The following is a 20,011-nucleotide window of genomic DNA, read 5'->3' as shown; positions in this document are numbered from 1 at the left end:
TTGCCAATGCATAAAAACTGTGGTTGGAAATAAAAATGAAGAATTAGCTCATCTTGCAAGTTAAGAATAGTGGCACTAAGTGGAAGAATGGAAGTTCAACGTTGACTAGTGCAGGAACAGGAAGATTTACTACTCTAAAACATAAGTATTTATCTTTCTTTTTTCACTATGACTTCAGAAATCTTTTTTCCCTCTGTTCCCAGACTTTTGCTCTGAGTATTTCTAAAACTTCTAGATCTTTATGTTCAGTCTCAGAATCATCTCTTTGACAATGCTTATAGAAGGCATAAAGATACACACATCCTATTATATAGTTATCACAGAAAATTTAGAATAGTGTCTATAATTTTCCTTTTACATTTTTCTGATTCTTGTTGCCCTAACATTAAAACTGAACTCTTTTTCTTTAGGATGCTGAGATGATTAACCAACCTATGCTCTAAAAACTAAAATAGTAACATTCAAATCATTCACGGGACTGAATTGACAGGTTATTACTATAGTTTTTACCTGATGACTGTGTCAGCTTGCATACATTTCAGTTCTTCAGATTGTAGGATAGACAAATAGAGGCTCTTATCTGTGAATCTATATGGAGTAAACAGCAGAACTATGGATTTTCTATGGTTCATAAGTCAGTCTATGGAAAGGAATGAAATATTTGCCAACCACATATACTATAAGGGCTTAATATCCAAAATATATTAAAGAAACATACACAGTTTAGTATCACAAGAGCAAATAATGTAATTAGAAAATGAAGACAGACAGGACCTAAGTATAATTTTTCCAAAGTGAATATGCAAAAGGCCAGTGGGTATTGAAAAGGTGCCTCAACATCTCTAATGGTCAGAGAACTAGAAGTCAAAACCATAACCAGGTATCACCTCATATATCTCACCATGGTTGTTGTCAGACAGAAAACAAATATCAATAAGATATGGGAAAAGGTATCTCTCAAATGCTGTTGATGTAAATGTGAAATGGAGCAGTCTATGTATGGAACACAGTACAGTGGTGACTCAGAAACTTAAAACATAAACCCCATTTGATCCAGCGATACCACTACTGGGATGTACCTGAAATAACGGAAATCAGAATATCAAAGAGTATATGCACAGCCATGTTCATTGCCGCATTATTGACAAAAGCCAAGCTATAAAAACAACCTAAAATATCTTTGATGGATAAGTGCTCAAATAAAATTATACACACACACATCCATGATATATCATTCATAGATAAAAAAGAGGAAAGTCTTGCCATTGGTGACCAAATGGGGGAATCCGGAAGGCATTATTCTAAGTGAGGTCAGCCAGACAGAAAGACAAATACTGTATGGCCTCAATTACATGTGGAATCTAAAAAACAAGAAAACAACTTCATATTTACAGAGAATATGATGGTAGCTGCCTCAGGCTTCAGTGATGAGAAAAAGGGGCGATGAATGTCAAAAGGTAAAACTTCCTAGTTAGAAGGAAAAGTTCAGAGGATCTTATGTAGAGCTTGGTGACTATAGTTATTAATATGGTATTCTATATTTAACAGTTGTTTAAAACATATCTTATAAATTGTCACTAACACGCAATGAGTTAATTCTGTGAACTATGTGAGCTGATGATGCATTAACTATGCTCATCTGGTTATGATTTAACTATATATACACTTACATATAAATATATATATAATTTTCATACTGTATAATTTGTTTTTATTTATTATTAGGATTTACAATATCATATTTGTGTCAGAGGTGCAACATAATGACTCAATAAATATATACATAAATACAATTATATTTGTCAATCATCTCACAATAAAAAATAGTTTAAAAAGCAAAACCAGTCACATCATAAAATCAAGGACAACAACAGAGTTAGAGTACTGAAACTGACCAATGTCAGGACTAAGGAAGCTAAAGATAGTGTGGTAATGACCAAAAAGTATGAAATAGGTCAATGCAATATAATAGACAGCTCAGAAATAGACCTCTGTAAATATAATCAGCTCATCTTTGACACAGTGCAGATTGTTTAGTCAACTCATAATGCTGCTGGAAAAACTTGGCATAAAAAAACAGACCATATATAGACTGTACACACTTTACAAAATTTAATTCAAAATGGATCTTATACTTGAATGCAGAGCATTGTAGTATAAAACCGTGCTAGATAGCCTAAGAGAAAGCCTAGATAACATTAGTTATATGAGGCCTTTTTAGATACAACATCAAAGGCAGGATTCATGAAAGCAAATGTTGGTAACCTGGACTACAGTAAAATTAAAAAATTTAATATTCCTGAGAAAGAAAATATCAAGAGAAGGAGAAGACAAGCAACAATCTGGGAGAAATAATTCGTGGAAGACATATAGGATAAAAGACCCTTATTCAAAACATGCAAAGAACAAATAAAATTCAACAATAAGAAAACAAACAATACCACTGAAAGTTGGACACTTCACTGACGAAGACAGACAGATGTCAAATACACATTTGAAAAGATGCTCCATATCATATGTCATCAAGAAAATAAAAACAAAAACAATGAGACACCACTGCACACAATTTGAATGTCCAGTTCCGACATTAATAGAAATGCTGCTAGAAGTTGCAGCACCAGGAAGTCGTGCATATTAGTTACAGGAATTCCAAATGGCACAGCCACTTGGAAGCCAGAGTTGGTGGGTTTTTTGCAAACCATATATACTTTTATCATGTGGTCCAGCAAACATGTTAGTTGGTATTTACCCAAAGGAGTTGAAAACTTATGTACACAAACGAAAATGCAAAATAATATCTATAGCAGCTTTGTTCTTAATTGCTAAAATTTGGAATGAACCAAGGTGGCATTCAGCAGGTGGAAAGGTAAATGAATGTGGTGCATGCTGACAATGGGGTATTATTCATAAATAAAAGGAAATGAGCCGTCTAGCTATAAAAAGACATGAATAAACTGAAATGCCCATTACTGAGTAAAATAAGCTAATTTCAAAATGCTCTTTATTGCACGATTCCAACTATATCACATTCTACAAAAGCCAAAATTATGGAGAATGGAAGAATTCAGTGGGTGCCAGAAGCTGCTGGAAGTAAGGGAGAAAAGTAAGCAAAGCAGAGATTTTGGGGGTAGTAAAATGCTCTGTGTGATATTATACTCATGAGTAAATGTCATTTTACATTTAAACAACTCATAGAATGCAAAAAACTAAGATAGAAAACCTAATGTAAACTATGGATGTTGAGTAATTATGAAAAGTCAATGTTACATTCTTGGTTTAAAAGAGGCATGACTCTAGTTAATATATTGCTCTTGTGGGAGGCCATGTATTTGTGGGTGGGTATAAGGGTTATGTAGAAAATCTCTATACATCACAATCAATTTTGTTACAAACCTAAAAATCTTCTAAAAAGAGTCTTCAAAGGATTTTAAGTAAAAATATTACAAAATAATGGACATATAATTATTGATGATAATTGTTATTGAAATAAAAGATGGAATACCTAATGATTTTGGATGAATACTCCCTTCAGCAACATTCCCAGAGACTTTTTTATGACATTATTTCTTAGACTATATATCATGGAATTAGAGGTTGGGGCAGCCATGGTGTAGAACATAGAAATGACTAGGTCAAAAATGGAAGGGGCCTGTGAAAACGGTCTTAGATAAGCAGAGAAACCTGTGGAGAGAAATAACACAATTACAATCAGATGTGGAAGGCAAGGGTAGAAGGCTTTTGACTGACCTTCTGTTGATGGCATTTTTTTGACACTGGAGAAGATGTAGACATAGGAAAAAACGATGAAAATAAAACAGCAGATAACCAATACCACACTAATGAGGATAGGTACAATCTCTCTTATTATGTTTTCTGAGCAAGAAATAGCCAATAACTGTGGGATATCACAAAATAAATGATGGAGGACATTAGAACCACAGTAGGATAAGGAGAATGTACTGGCTGTGTGCATTAAGGTGATCAGACCCCCACCCAGCCAGGACACGGCTGTCAACTGAACACGCATATTCACATTCATGATGACCTCGTAGTGCAGGGGGTGGCATATGGCAGCATAGCAGTCAAAGCACATCACGGTGAGGAGATTCAGCTCTCCAGTTACTAAAAACACAAGCAGAAAGACCTGGGCTACACAGCCAGGAAATAAGATGGAGTTACTGTGAGTCAAGGAGTTGGAATGGATTTGGGAATTGTGAATGTAACTAGGCAGAGATCCAAGAAGGACAAATTCTTCAGGAAGAATTACATGGGGGTTCAGAGATGCTTGTCCAAAGTTATGATCATTATGAGGACGTTTTCCATTAGTGCAAAGAAGTATATCAAGATGAAGAACACTGAGTGCAAAATGTACATATTTTCCTTGTTAGAAAATCCAGTGAGGATAAATTCTGTCACAGCTGTGAGATTTTTTGTGCTTGGAAACATAAATCTGTATTAAAATAAAAAGAGAAATGAAACGTCATTTTCAAGTCCTTCCATATTCAACTTACAATATAGTTGTATATTCATATAGTCATCACACAATCTATGTAATAAAAATGTTTCTCCTATCCTGTGGGTTGATCACTAAGAGTACCTGAATAACACTGCTTTACTGAACCACTTTACACTCAGTGCACATGCACGGGCCATTTTTATTACCCAAATATGTTCTATGAAAGATGCTGAAGCACTGAAAATTTGAACCGACCTTAATGTGAGTGTCCTGATGAAAAGCACCCTCCCCATATCTATAAATGAATCCTGAGAAACAAACTGATAACTACTAAAAATTGTGCCCTAATCTTAATGTCCTTACATCCTATCCCATGCCTAACATTTCTTTCAGCACATCTTCCAAGAAATTGAACAGTAAACAATTCTTTAAAAAACTGAATTACAGACCTTCCTCAGTCCTCTAAGGTATTTAACCTACATTCTCTCTACAAAATACTCAATCTGGAGATGTTCTTACATTTAACATTTTAATATAGAGATAGATCTAACTGCGTTTTTCTCATTCATAATACTCAAATTATTTTTCATAAAAGTAGGTGGTTTTATGCATATATGCATTATGGTTCTATGTGACACATATCCTGATTACCTTAGGTATCAAATCCTACAGGGAATGACCTAAGATTGTTGGCCTCATATTCATCAATTTATCACTTCCTCTTATTATTTCCCATTTTATCTGACTTTTTCCCCATATCTAATAAGTTAAAAAGTGTTTCTCCATAATCTTTTTTCTTTTTCATCATGTCTGAACTTCCAGTCCCACAATTACATGAACTTGTAAGTATGGTATTTTCCACGTTCATCTATTCCCCATCTATTTACCTGTCTCCTTCTATCCCTAACATAAGATGAATGCAAATACGTGGTGAGGGAGAAGGGACCATTTATAGCAGGAGCTAAATTCAGTCTTGTTCTGTCAAGTGTAACTTTCCTCTTTTTGCAATAACACATTGATACCTTCTGTTTGTACAGATTTTGTTCATCAACCTTCATGCAAATGTGGTAAAATATTAAGCCTTTACTATACAATATTCTATCACACACACTCTTCTTATTCTTCTTATTCTCTAAAATATTATGTTCTACTTTTCTCCATGGTGCTGCACAACGTGAACATCTTCAGTAAATATTGGTTGTTAGGTTTGGGAAAGTAATAATGTAAAGCAATTTAAACATATTAGTAGAAATAATTCCACATATTTTAATGAAAACAAAATAAAGTTTAGAACATATTCCTGTCAACGATGCAAAAATTTAGGGGTTACTTAAAATACATGTTCACAATGATAAAATTAGATTTGATATACATGTCCTGATGTCCCTGTTAAAATATTATGCATTCTTCATTGTACAAGATCCATGGCAGCCTTTCAGTGATAGACTAAGAAAAACCAAGGTGTTCATCATGTTAAATAGATTTCCATATCTGTCCATCACTTCTACTGTGATATATTAAATGATTAAAAATAATGCTTCATAGAGTCCTTGAAGATACAATCTGACTCATATATGTCATTAATATTTTAGGGGTTGAGAAATGTAAGAGACATTTTTTGAAGACTCAACATTATTTTATTTTTAGTTTCATCTTGAGGCTCTTCATTATTTACTGTCTACTTCTCATTAATTGTTATTTTATTTAACATTTTATACACTTTCATCTTAGTATTCTAAATGTTAAATTCAGCACTAACAGATATGAATGTAATACTATTATAAAACCACTAAAAATCATAATCAGTGAAGTACCTTAAATTTAAGAAAAATAGTATTTTCTCCCACTGAAACTCATGTAAAAAAAGTTGATGTTGTTAATTGAATGATTTGTATACCACAGAATAAATTGATCCCTCTAGATATTTTTTTTAGTGTTCATTCTTATAAAATGAGTATTTTAACTACTGTTACTTTTTCTCAAATATAAAATGAAAATTTTAATCTAGAATACTTTAAATTTAAAATGATTTCTCCAAAAGTATTATTTAATAGTATACCTCCAAATCCTGGTACATAAAAGTTCCAGTTGTGTACATAAGCTTTTTTCTAGTGAAATTTACTTCCATCACAAGGACAGAAGGATAGACATCTCAATTGAGCAGAGATGATTAGCTTTGTCGATTCCTCTGAAGAGTCATATGATTCTCAAATCTGGCATCATCAATAACTCAGTTAAAAAAACAGGAGACCTGAAGAGCTTGACCATTTTACCTCTCCTGCTGATCTCTTGTGTGTTTAACCGTAGTCCAAGAGTTGTAATTTATCAAGCTGTTTTATTCCAAAGGGAATATAGTGTTATTGTTTTCTCCATTAACCTGTTCAGTCAGTATCAGCCTATACTAAATCTCACTCAATTATTAGTGCTATCAGTGTGCCATAATTTAACTTTGTTAGTGTTTTCATATCTGTGACGGGACTCCAGTTAATCTAGCATCCAATGTTTCAGTCATTTATTGAGTGCCTACTATGGGTCAGACTCAGTAGATGGCAATACGTCATTAGAAGCAATGCAGTGAGTCAAAGTCCTTAAAGGTGAGCGTGAATGCACTGCCTCTCGCCCAGAGACGGAGGCCTTGGAGAGAGACTGGAGGAAGAGAATACAGTGCAGTCCCAGAGGGAGGGCCACTAACACCAGGTCAGTTAAGAGCAGAAGCGGGTATGTGACAGGTGAGCTTTGCGATCTCTGGGGAGCAGGGAAACAAGAGACTAGAATATGAGAGAACAAAAAGATTTCATCATCAGCAATACTGCACTTCATGTGAAGCTGTTAATTTTTACTGTGAGGGGAAAGACACCAGTGGTTTTGAGTAGGAGAGAAGCATGTCATGTTATACTTACCTTGGTCTCTCTCTGGAAAGTGTAGACTGTAGAGAAAGCAGACCGGGAGGAGGACTGGATGCAAATACATGGAAAGGAAATATGTCCACAGATTCTAAGAATTACTATTGTTAATACACTATACTACACCAAACCATCTACAGAATCAGTTTAATCCCTATCAAAATTATAATGCCATTTTTCACAGAAATAGAAACTATCATAAATTAGTATGAAATAAAAAAATACTCTGACTAGCAAAAGCAGCCTTGAAAAGAGGGACAAAGTTTGAAAGCCCTCACTCTCTCATCTCAAGCATTATTATAAAACCACAGTAATCAAAATAGTATAGTACTGGTATAAAAATACATACAAAGATCAATGGAACTTATGGGCTACCCAGAAATTAGAACACTTATATATATTCAAGTAATATTCATCAAGGGAGCCAAGAAGATGAAATGAAAAATGTTACCCTCTTCAATTGACAGTGTGGGAAAGTGGATAACTACATGAATAAAAATACAATGGTCCCCTATTTTACAACACTCACAAAAACTAACTCAAGGTGGATCAAAGACTTACACATAAGATCTGATACCATAACACTCCTAGAAACCATACCCAAGAGCCACCTTGACATTGGTCTTGGCAAGGTTTATTGGATATGACACAAAAAGCATAAGCATCAAGGCAAAAATAAACAAGTAGGACTACCCTGAACTACAGTGCTTCTGCAGAGCAGAGAAACGGTAAAACAAAAGCAATACATGGAAAGGGATAAAATATTTGCAGACCATCTACCTAACAAGGAATTAATACCTAAAATACATGCATACAATGCAGTAGCAAAAACTAAGCAAAAATATAAACAAAAAATTGTTTAAAAATAGTTATCTGCAACAAAATGCAAATAAAATGAGGTATCACTTTATGATCTGTTAGAGGGATATTACCAATAAAATGAGAGACTATGTGTTGCAAGGATGTGTGGAGAAAAGGAAACCCTTCAGGGGAATGTAGATTGGCACAACCAGTGTGGATGTCACTCAAAAAATAAAACTACCATACGATTCATCAATCCCACTTCTGCCTATATATCTGAAGGAAATGCAAATATTATATTCATTTTAGTACTACTTCCATAACCAAGAAAGATGTGGAAACATCTAGATGTGGAAATCCTAAGTGTCCTTCAATGAATGATGGAAAAAGTGTGAGTTTATGTACATAATATATATATGTACTGAAATATTATGCAGTTCTATAAAAGGAAATTTTGCCTTTCTCAATAATTTGGATAGACCTTGGAGGCATTATACTGAGTGAAACAAGTGAGACATACGAAGAATAACACTATGGTTTTATTTATGTGAGGAGTCTGAAGAAGCTGAGCTTATAGAAATAGAGCATCAAATGTTGATTGCTGGGTCTTGGATGAGGGAAAAATTTGGAGTAGTTGGTCAAATGGGACAAATTCCCAGCTGTAAGACAAATAAAAGCCATTTATCTAATGTACAGCATCATGACTATAATTAACAATACTCTGTATATACTTGGGGGTTATTAAGAAAGTAGGTCATGTTATCACTACACACACATAAATCATAATTATGTGAGGAGTTAAAGGTGTTAACTAACCTTACATTAGGAACAATTTTTCAATACATTTGTGTCTAATTATAACATTATACACCTTAAGTCTCCTTATGTTTTGTTTCAATAATACCTACATAAATCTAGGTAAAAATAATGCGAGAGCAAAAGGAGACACACTATGACAATTTCACTGCTATTGATACTAATTTTGATCACTCGCTTGAGATGGTGTCTGCCAACTTCTCCAGGAGTAATGATCAGTACTAGGTGGGCAGATACCTTGATACTAGACCTCTTGTTAGACTGAAAGTTATCATTCCATTTTTTAATCCCTTAAGTTATTTACATGCTATACACTCTCCTGAAATTCTGTGCAATATTCTTAGTGGGTTTTTTTTTAGTGTATAACACATTTTTTTATTAAGTTATCATTGATATATACTCTTATGAAGGTTTCACATGAAAAACATTGTGGTTACTACATTCACCCATATTATAAACTAACCCCCATACCCCATTGCAGTCACTGCCTGTCAGGGTAGTAAGATGCGACAGAGTCACTACTTGTCTTCTCTGGGCTAACACATCTTCCCTATGACCTCCCTACACACCATGTGTACTAATCATAATACCCCTCAATCCCCTTCTCTCTCCCTCTCCACCCACCCTCCCTCTCCTGTCACCTCCCATTTGGTAACCACTAGTCCCTTCTTGGAGACTCTGAGTCTGCTGCTGTTTTGTTCCTTCAGTTTTGTTTTGTTCTTATACTCCACAAATAAGTGATATCATTTGGTACTTGTCTGTCTCCACCTTGCTTATTTCACTAAGCATAATACCCTCTAACTCCATCCATCATGTTGCAAATTGTAGGAGTTGTTTTTTTCTCATAGCTGAATAGTATGGCATTGTATATATGTACCACAACTTCCTTATCCATTCATCTACTGATGTACACTTAGGTTGCTTCCACATCTTGGCTATTGTAAATAGTGCTGCGATAAACATAGGGGTGCATGTGTCTTTTGAATCTGAGATCTTGCTTTCTTTAGGTAAATTCCTAGATGTGGAGTTACTGGATCATATGGTATTTCTATTTTTAGTTTTTGAAGAACCTCCATACTGATCGCATCAATTCATATTCCCACCAACAGTGTAGAAATGTTCCCTTTTCTTCATATCCTCATCTTCAGTTTTAAATGTTTGTACCAGTGGAAAGTGCTCATATAAAGTCAGATTCTATATACTTTTAAAATTGGAGACAAGACAAGTTGCAAATGTGGAATGTGCAGTTAAGGAGGGATCCAAAAGAAACAACCAAGTGTCCTTTGCTCTTCAGAAAACAGGGATCTATGAACATTATGCTTCTCCACACCTCTGGGGAGTCATACAGGAAGGGGACCCGTGAGACCTGACTGTCGTTGGAAGACCACTCTCTCTCTCCTGCCTGTATGCACAGCTTCTCCTGGTTAATCTTCCTTTAGATGTATGTCACAACATGGAGCCTTATAATCCCTAAATGCATAAATACATGGCTGTGAAAACTCATTTTCTACCCAATGTCTACTCCTTCAGAAGTGTTAAAAATCTTCCATGCCATCTGGAAATTATTAATCAGCAAAATCCTTTAGAGTTTAAAACTTTACCCTGCATGTCCATTCAAACATCATCATTTCCTTAAAGTGCAGAATACAACCCACCCTGCAATCCTCACAAATGGTGTTGATATGACTCTGGAAGAAACCCTTGCTGCCTAACTGAGGTCAGCAGACATGCTCAGGTAGTCACCATCTCAGGACCTACCTGGGAAAAAGCAGTCCGTGCCCTGCCATGACAGCCCACTATGAGCGATGTTGGGGTGAAGGGACACCACGGGAGAAAATACTGGCTCTGAGCCATAACTGGATGTTGGTTCACGACCTTGGGAGTTCTCTAGATGAGATTCAAACTGACCACCACTGAATGGAGGGCCAGGAAAAACTAAAGAAAGAGGCAGGCCACTCCATGCAGGTAGGCTGCAGGTTTGATAAGCAAAGGAACTTACATACATTGTTATTCTTGGGTGGCTGCAAGATGAATACATGTCTGTGCCTGCCCACCAGTATCTTAAAAGTGTACACAGAGGTCTTAATGGCTTCAGGAATTTATAAGATCCAGATGGTCTCAGGAACACTAATCTGTCATGGCTGTATTCTTAAATCAGCTCCTACAGTGGGAAGGTGGCACAATCTAAGGAGAAGGGAGAGAGAGAAGCCTTCCACTACCTAGTTTCAGCTTTTTCATCAATAGCACTTATACCCTCTCCATGACCTCCTCCAACACTAGGTAGGGAAAAGGTTTGCTGACTTAACCTCTGTCCAATCCTACTTCTTTCTAATTCTTTCCACTGGTGGTGTTGATTTCTGGAGTATATCCATCTCAACTTAATATGTGTCCAGGCAACCCTACCTGCAACACAGGAGTGGGCTGCCTTCTCTTTAACTCCCTTCCATCACTCAGTCTAAGGAAGAACATGCCTGCCTTACTGTCCACCACCAGTTCTAGATCCTTCTCCCTGCTTCTTCCAGGGGTGATGAGTTGCTTGAATTTTATGTCATAAGCCTATACTTCCTTCTCACCACTTTTGCTGAGTCATTTACCCTCCAAGATTCCCCACCTGGATGATCATGCCCAGTTTGACTTCTCAATGTCATTATCCTAGACAACATGAAAGATGAGGAATGTGGTATATGATTAATATAATTATTTTCAGAATGATCTATTTCAATAACTGAGTTTTTATAAGCCAATATAACTTAATGCACATTTAGAATGAAATTCTTCAGTTCCAAAGTAATTAACTGCTGTTATGGTGTGATTTCATTTAATTTATTAGTGCTTCTGATAGGAGCTTTCAATTATGGTATGTTTTAGTCTTACATCTGAATGTGGAATTTTCTCAAAGTATCATGTACATATTTTTGAAATCTTGAAGTTTTTGCAAAATAGATTTTATAATTACCCTTAAATGCTTTACAAAATTGATATATCTTGATTTTAACAATATTGACATATTCGTAATATTTTTCGTGTGCATTTTACAAATAATGGAGAAAATATATTATATTTTACTATTTTATTTTTTTACTGAAACCATTCTAGTTTCATCATATATTAGATCAAAAAGATTTTTTGGTATTTAATTTTTAAACTTCAACTAAAATATTATTCTTCTGAAGATCTTTATTTTGTCCATGTAAGTTTAATTATTAATGTATTTTAACATAGATATGTGACAAAGAGAAAAGGAAGTTCAAATAATAATTGAATCATGTATACAGTCTGGAATTTTTTAAAGGTATAGCAATTTGACTAGGATATACTCACTACCTTTTTTATATTGTTCTGTGAGTTATATATATGAGAGTTTGGAAGGTTTAAACAAGAAGTGAACTGGATTATTTTAAAAAATCATTTAGTCATATCAATAAAACCAAAAAAATTGATTTTCTTTGGCAGGTTCAATGTACTCAGATTTCCCACTTTTAAAACAGAAATACTTGGAGTATATTGGAGGGGGAAGTAAATATATTGGAGGGGAAAAAGATGGCAGTGTGAGAAAAGAAGCAAAAACCTCACCAATCCACGTATAACACAAAAATACAGCAAATACAACTAAAAAGCAACCCAAAGATGGCAGAACAGACTTTCTACATCTGTGGGAAAAAGAAGACCTCACAGAAAAGGATAAAGTAGCAAAGCTGCCCTCTGGCAGGACCCAAATTCTCTAGAATATAAACATGAGCAACTTTTTCCTGCAGACATCTCCTTGGGCAAGAGAAGCAAAAGCAAAAATGAACATGCAGAACTACATCAAACTAAAATGTTTCTGTGCAGCAAAGTACACCATGAGCAGAAAAAAAGGCATCCTATAGTATTGGAGAATATATTCATAATAACTTATCCAATAAGAGTTTAACAGCCAAAATATATAATGAGCTCCCTCACACATCTTAACACCCAGAAAACATAAAACCCAATTACAAAATGGGTGGAGAATCTGAACAGATACTTCTCCAAAGAAGAAAATTAGATGGCCATTAGGCACATGAAAAGATGTTCCACTTCACTAATTATTAAGGAAATGTAAATTAAAACCACGATGAGTTATCACCTCACACCAGTTAGAGTGGCCAATATCCAAAAGACAAGAAACAACAAATGCTGATGAGGATGTAGAGAAAGGGGAACCCTCTTACACGGCTGGTGGGAATATAATCTAGTTCAACCATTGTGGAAAGCAGTATGGAGGTTCTTCAGAAAACTAAAATTAGAAATACCGTTTTACCCGGGAATTCCACTCCTAGGAATTTACCCAAAGAAAAAATCTCTCAGATTCAAAAAGACATATGCAAACCTATGTTAATTGCACTACTATTTACAATAGCCAAGATATGGAAGCAACCTAAGTGTCTATCAGTAGATGAATGGATAAAGAAGATTTGGTACATATACACAATGGAATATTATTCAGCCATAAGAAAGAAACAAATCCCACCATTTGCAACAACATGGATGGAGCTAGAGGTCATTGTGATCAGTGAAATAAGCCAGAGGGATAAAGACAAGTACTAAATGATTTACCTCATTTGTGGAGTATAACAATGAAGCAAACCTGAAGGAACAAAACAGCAGCAGACACACAGACTCCAAGAAATTACTAGTGGTTACCAAAGGGAAAGGGTTGGTGAGGGTGGGTGGAGAGGGATGGAGAAATGGATCAAGGGGTATTATAGTTAGCACACAATATAGATAAGTCATGGAGAAAGCAGTATAGGATGGAGAAGACAAGTAGTGACTCTACAGCATCTTGCTCTGCTGATGGACATTGATTGCAGTGGGGTTGGGAGGACTTGATAATATGAGTGATTGCTGAGATCACAATGTTCCTCATGTGAAACCTTCGTAAGAGTATATATCAATGATACCTCAATTTAAAAACCAAAAAGAATGCAGGAAAAAAGTTCATTTCCTATTAAATTCTTAAACTGATTTAAAAGGTATGATCTATTCTGAACTCTGAATTCTACTGCATTTGTCTATATGTCTTTCACATATAGTTGACTACTGTACCTTTCCAGGAAGTTCTAAATAAGGGAGAATATTTGCTAATCTTGAATTTTCTCCCAATTTTTCTCTGACTACTCTGGGTCCTTTGAATTTTTACATGAAAACAAATGGAACCCATGCATATCCATGAATTAATTATGTTATTGGTTTATCAGTTTTTACCAAAAATCCAAGTGGAATTTAACTGAATATGTAAATCAATTTTTTGAATAATGCCATTTTAAAAGCATCATAATTTCTGTATTCAAGAATTTGTGATTTTTCCCTTTTCCTGGTTTTTTAATTTCTGTCAACAATTTCTTATATTTTTCTGAGTATAAGATTTATACTTGTTTAGTTAAAATTTTTACTAAAAAAAGTATTACTTCTCTATTGTAAATTGAATGGTAATTTTTAATTTCATACCGCTGCTAAGAAAGATCCCTATTGGGGTAAGGCAATTAGAGTGAAGAAAGCCCAAATCCCATGGGGGGTAGAAATTTATCCCCAAAGGACTATACTGTGTATATTTCTTGATCCCTGAATATATTTTGGATGTGGATGTAATGCAGGGTCTGTGGTTACAGACCATTGCAGGTGAGTTCAGACTGAGGGTACATGTGGTAAAGGAAGTTCTGAGGGGACATAGTAAGCACCCACCAGTAGCTCTGCCTGTACCTAGGTGAGCGACAAATATTAAGCTGTAAAAATTGTTAGAGGGGTACATGGAAATTGGAATAACTCCTCAGTAGTTGGAGAAGGTGGGCATCATAAAGCCCACTCATAGTCCTTTTAATTCCCCAGGGTGGCAAATGAAAAAGCCAGACAGCTCTGGACTATAGTGAATTGAACAAAGTCACACCCCCTTTGCATGCTGCTGTCCCCTCTATAGCAGCCCTTATGGACACATGAAGTCATGGATTGGGGACTTATCATTATGTAATGGACATTGCTAATGCTTTCTTCTCAACTGACATAGTACTTGATATTCAGGAACAGTTTGCCTTCATGTGGGAAGGCCGGCAGTGGACATTCACTGTCCTTCCACAGGGATACCTCCACAGTGCTACCATCTGTCATGGACCTGTAGCCCAGGACTTGGCCACATGGAAGAAACCACAAACAGTGCAGGTGTATCACTACATTGATGATATTATGCTCATGCCTGATTCTCTTTCAAATTGAGAAGAAGCAGTTCCTAGATGCTCCAACATCTATAGGAGAAATGATGGACTGTGAACAGCACTAAGGTTCAGGGACCTGGTTTGACTGTAAAATTCTTGGGGGTAGTTGAGTTGGGTAAAATTAAGTTATTCCTGAAATAGTCCTAGACAAGATCCAGGCTTTCCCTGCCCCTACCCCCATGGTGGTCTTTCAATAGATTTTCGGTCTTTTAGGCTACTGGAGAGTATTTATCCCACACTTGGCACAAATTGTGAAGCCCTCATACAGGTTGGTATGAAAGGGCATCAGGTGGGACTGGGATGAGACATGTGCAGCTGCTTTTACTGCTGCTAAGTGAGCAGTCAAGGCCGTATAGACCTTGAGTGTAAAGAACTCATCACAGCTCTGTGAGCTGGATGTTCATGTAAGCAAAGGTGGTTATGGATGGGGTCTTTGGCAGCAGCTCAAATGGACACACAACAACTCATTGGATTCTGGTCACAGCTGTGGAAAGGAGCAGAGGTCCTGTTCACCTTGGTAGAGAAGCAACGGCCTACTGTGTACCACACCTTGCTGGCTATGGAGCCCATAAGCAGAACAGCATCAAGATAATGACAACCTATCCCATTGAGGAGTGGGTGCAAGACTGGACCAAAAGGCCATGGAGTGGTGTGGCACAGATGCCTATACTGGCCAAATGGGGTGCATATTTACAGCAGCATAACACCCACTATACTTGTCCCTTAAGTGGAAAACTTCAATACTTACTAGTGTCAGTGATGTATACCAGTGGAAAGCAGGAAGAACTTGCTTTTGAGCCATTGGTAGCCAAGAGTCCTTACCAGGAGGGAAAAGCCCCTACATATACTTGGTATACAGATGGCTCCAGTTGTAGGCAGCCCCCAAAGTGGAGGGCTGTGGCTTCTCATCCTAAGACTGAGACAATATGGATGGAGGACAGAGAAGGGAAGAGCAGTCAATGGGCTGAGTTGCAGGCAGTATGACTCATGATTACCCAGGAGCCCTCCCCTATAGTATTGTGCACTGAAAGCTGGGTAATCTAGTGGGGCTTGACCCTGCAGCTACCGACATGGTACCATGTCAACTGGATGGTTTGTCACTGGCCCCTTTGGGGATAAGAGTTCTGGAAAGACCTGTGGGCCTCTGGTCAGACTAAGACTGTTACTGTATAACATGTGACTGGCCATTTGCCCTTGGCATCCCCAGGGAATGATGAAGCAGACACACTGGTCCAGGTGCACTGGCTAGAAGGAAAGCCTGCCTCTGATTAACACAATGGTTGCATGAAGATATGTTGCAAGTGGGAAAGAGACAATGTGGGCTGTATCCCATCATTGGGGCTTTCTGTTGACCTTTGAAGAAGTCAGCAGAGCCGGGAAGGAGTGCCTTGTGTGCTCTAAGAGGGACTTACACTGAGTCCTACAACAACATGGGATTATAGTAAAGGGGCTGATACCCCTTGCCTGGTGGCAGATAGACTATACTGGGCCTCTGCCCATAACAGAAGGTATGTCTTGATTTGTGTGGATACAGCTATTGGCCTTTTGGCTGCTTTTCCTGCATGTGGTGCAGATCAGCAAACAATTGAGAGGGGTCTAGATCATCTCTTTGCAGCCTATGGCCAGACACAGATCATTGAGTGATCAAGCACCCACTTTATTGTACATGCATTACAAGGATGGTTGCAGCAATTAGGAATAAAGTGGAAGTTTCATGTAGCATATAACCCTCCTTGGGAAGGCATGATAGAGAGGTACAATGTTTTATTGAAATCTGGCCTGAAATCAGATACCAGTAGACTACTGGGCTGGTCAGTTCAATTATGGGCAGTGCTACGGAGTTTGAATGAGAAGCCATGAAAAGGAGCACTTTGCTGTGTCTCCTATACACCTGTATGTGCTAACCAAAGAGGAGTTATTGAAGCCAGGATATGGCCACCAGAGCAACATCCTGCTGCCAGCACCTACTGCAGTAAGCCCTGGAGACACTGTTGAATAGACATGGCCCTGGACATTTTGTCACATGGACAAGAGATGGCTGGCCCATTTGGTACCTTGGGGAAAAGGCCTGGAAGCTGGCCTCATGTGTATTCCTGGAAGAACAGCAGAGTGGCCCACAAAGATCACAGCAGTTTACCAAATACATCTGGGAGGTAAAAGCATCTTACTGGGAAATTTCGTTTTACCTTTATTGCCAGAGCATGTAACTCCCACAGACCTACATAATGACCCATCTGTGACTCACACAGGGTGGGGGGTGAAAGTCGGGTATACTAGACCAGGATAAGATCCCATTCCTGTCACTGTCCTATCACAGGACCACTCCCTTTTATTCATCCTTCCTGATGTACAAGATTTGCCTATGCTGGTGTCCTTTAAAACATGAATCTTATCACCCTTAAGGTTGTTTTCTTATACAGTCCTTATGGCCTGGATGTGTCCCCTGGTTGCAGGTGTGGCATGATGATTGCTCTGAACTACCTGTTCAGCTTCTTACTGCCTGTGGAGTGGGTGAGCTTTGGACTTAATCTGCCTAGGACTTTGAACCTAGCTGCAGCCTCCAACTTGAGGATTATCATGATTTTATTGCTTGTGTTATTTTATGTTATTATCCTCCTTAGAATGTTCCAGTTGTCTTGCATAGGGCCATGCAAGAAAATACGAATGTGTACATTGTATGGTGAGATTTCTGGAGGGGTGGGCTGTGGATAAAATTGTAATATTTCTAGAATCTCTCATCTGGCTTTAATGCATCTTCATATCAATAGGTGTTTCCACGGGGTGGAGATTAGTTGTCCATCTTCTTATCGACAGGTAATTGCAAGGGTGTGAGAGGGTGGATTTGGACCAGAAAGGTTTGGTGAGCTTTTATCTGCTGCAGCCTGGTAAAGAGAGAGATGGGATGACTGCCTGCAAGAAATAAAGAGATCTCTTACCTTAATTTCTCACTTTGACTAATTTTGGCTTCAGAGTTATCTTGTCCTGGGACTTTCCCCCTTGGACTTGCGCTCCGATGTATCTCACCCACATTATCCCTAATCGTGTGCTATGGAGGACTCCTCATCCTTACATCTTCCTAATGACAAGCAACAATTTAGATATGATTTTTGACAACACATATTACATTTTTACTGTGATTCCATGGTTTGGAATATGTTCTTCATTAGTCATTATAAAGTGAATAAATTCAATATTTCACACATGGTTATATTAAAAAGTCCCAAGTTTGGGTGCTGGTAAATTTGACACAACCCTGGGAAGGGTCGAATAGTCTTGCTAAATTAACTCCTGCCATATCTAAATGGAGACCCAAGAGATTTACTGGAGGGTGCATTGTCTTCCTCATTTCTGCAGTCATTATTTTAGCTACTGTCTCTGTAGCAGCAGTGTCTCTTAACAAATCTATTCACATGGCTAAAGTAGTGTAACTCCAGGGAGAAAATATTTTCCCAGCCTGGGGCAAAATAACTTTGAACTGAAATCAGTCACAGGGAGAAATGAAATGGGAGAAACCTCTTTATTGATTACACACAGTTGTTCACTTCTGATTACCCATGTCTCTCACAACCTGGCTGCAAAAAGGACCCCACCAAACCTCTCTAGACAGATATTCTCTGCACCCCTTGTAAATACTTTTCGATGTGGAGAGGGCCAGGTGAAAGATTGTGGAAATATTGCAATTTTACCTACAGGTAGTTAACCATGTTATGACTAATATCACTTGAGCAATGATAACACAAAGAAAAATAGATAAGGGCATTATGCAGAGGCTGCAGGCTATGGAGGCTGCTCTTGAGAGGCTTGGGGACTGAAAAAAAGCTCAATTGAGCAACAACACATGCAATGCGATTGACAATTTGACAAAATCTGTGTCACCCCATTGCCGTATAATCAATCCAAGCACTCATGAGACCTTGTAAATTGATACTTGTTAAGAGACTATTCCTCTAATCTTCAGATGGAAATTAATACTCTCTCTTCTCAATTACATCAACAATTACTTGACATTGAACCAGAAACACAAATACAGGTTGAACAAGATTTATCCAGTGTCATGAAATGGTAACCCAACAAAATGGTTCCATAGCATTAATTGATGTATTGGGTCATTGTAGCTCTTTGTTAATCTTTTTCATTTTTCTCATAGCCTTATAAATGATTTGTATTGTTATGACCGACTCCAAGCATCATGAACAGCAGCTGGTTATGTTGCTATTTTCTGAGAAGGGTGAAGGATATTAAAATCAAAAATGAGGATATGTGGGGAACCACATGGCTATGTCCTGGATTGGAAAGCTTTAGGGCCACCTGGCATAGCAGAACACTGCTTCCTCATCATGTTAAAAACAGCACAATATGCTTCGCTTACCTATTCACTGGTGCATAGGATTTTACTTTCCTTTGAAGTCATGGAAATGGCTATACTTGACTGCCTGCATGTTCCCTGCAACATCCTATTTGGCACGTAGCCTTCTGACATACGATACATTGCTTTTGTAAATGTAGGCTTAATAAATATGAGAGCTTGAGAGCAGTTCGGGGAGACCTCCCTTAGCCTCCCTCTCACCTCTCCTGACTTTCCTATCTTGAGTAGTTCTTCCTGCTACCACTGCCTATGTGGGACAAAGCCCAAGGAGTATTCTGCACTTCAAAATTTACTAAATGAGTAGATCTCATGTAATATTCCTACCACACACATGCTCATGCACAAAGACACATAAGAACAGAAGGAAACTCTGGGAGATGTTGGCTATACCCATTACCTTAGTCGTTATGATGGTATGATAGCTATTTGCATATGTCCAAAC

General features: G+C 37.4%; 1 pseudogene; it reads right to left on the bottom strand.

Annotated features, from left to right (window-relative positions):
* Positions 1-3,502: 3,502 nt before the first annotated feature.
* On the bottom strand, positions 3,503-4,446 carry LOC130680259 (olfactory receptor 14A16-like; annotated as a pseudogene).
* Positions 4,447-20,011: the final 15,565 nt, after the last annotated feature.

Source organism: Manis pentadactyla, chromosome 13 (genome assembly GCF_030020395.1).
Source record: "Manis pentadactyla isolate mManPen7 chromosome 13, mManPen7.hap1, whole genome shotgun sequence".
Taxonomy (NCBI): Eukaryota; Metazoa; Chordata; class Mammalia; order Pholidota; family Manidae; genus Manis; species Manis pentadactyla.
This window is presented reverse-complemented; position numbering and strand designations above follow the sequence as displayed.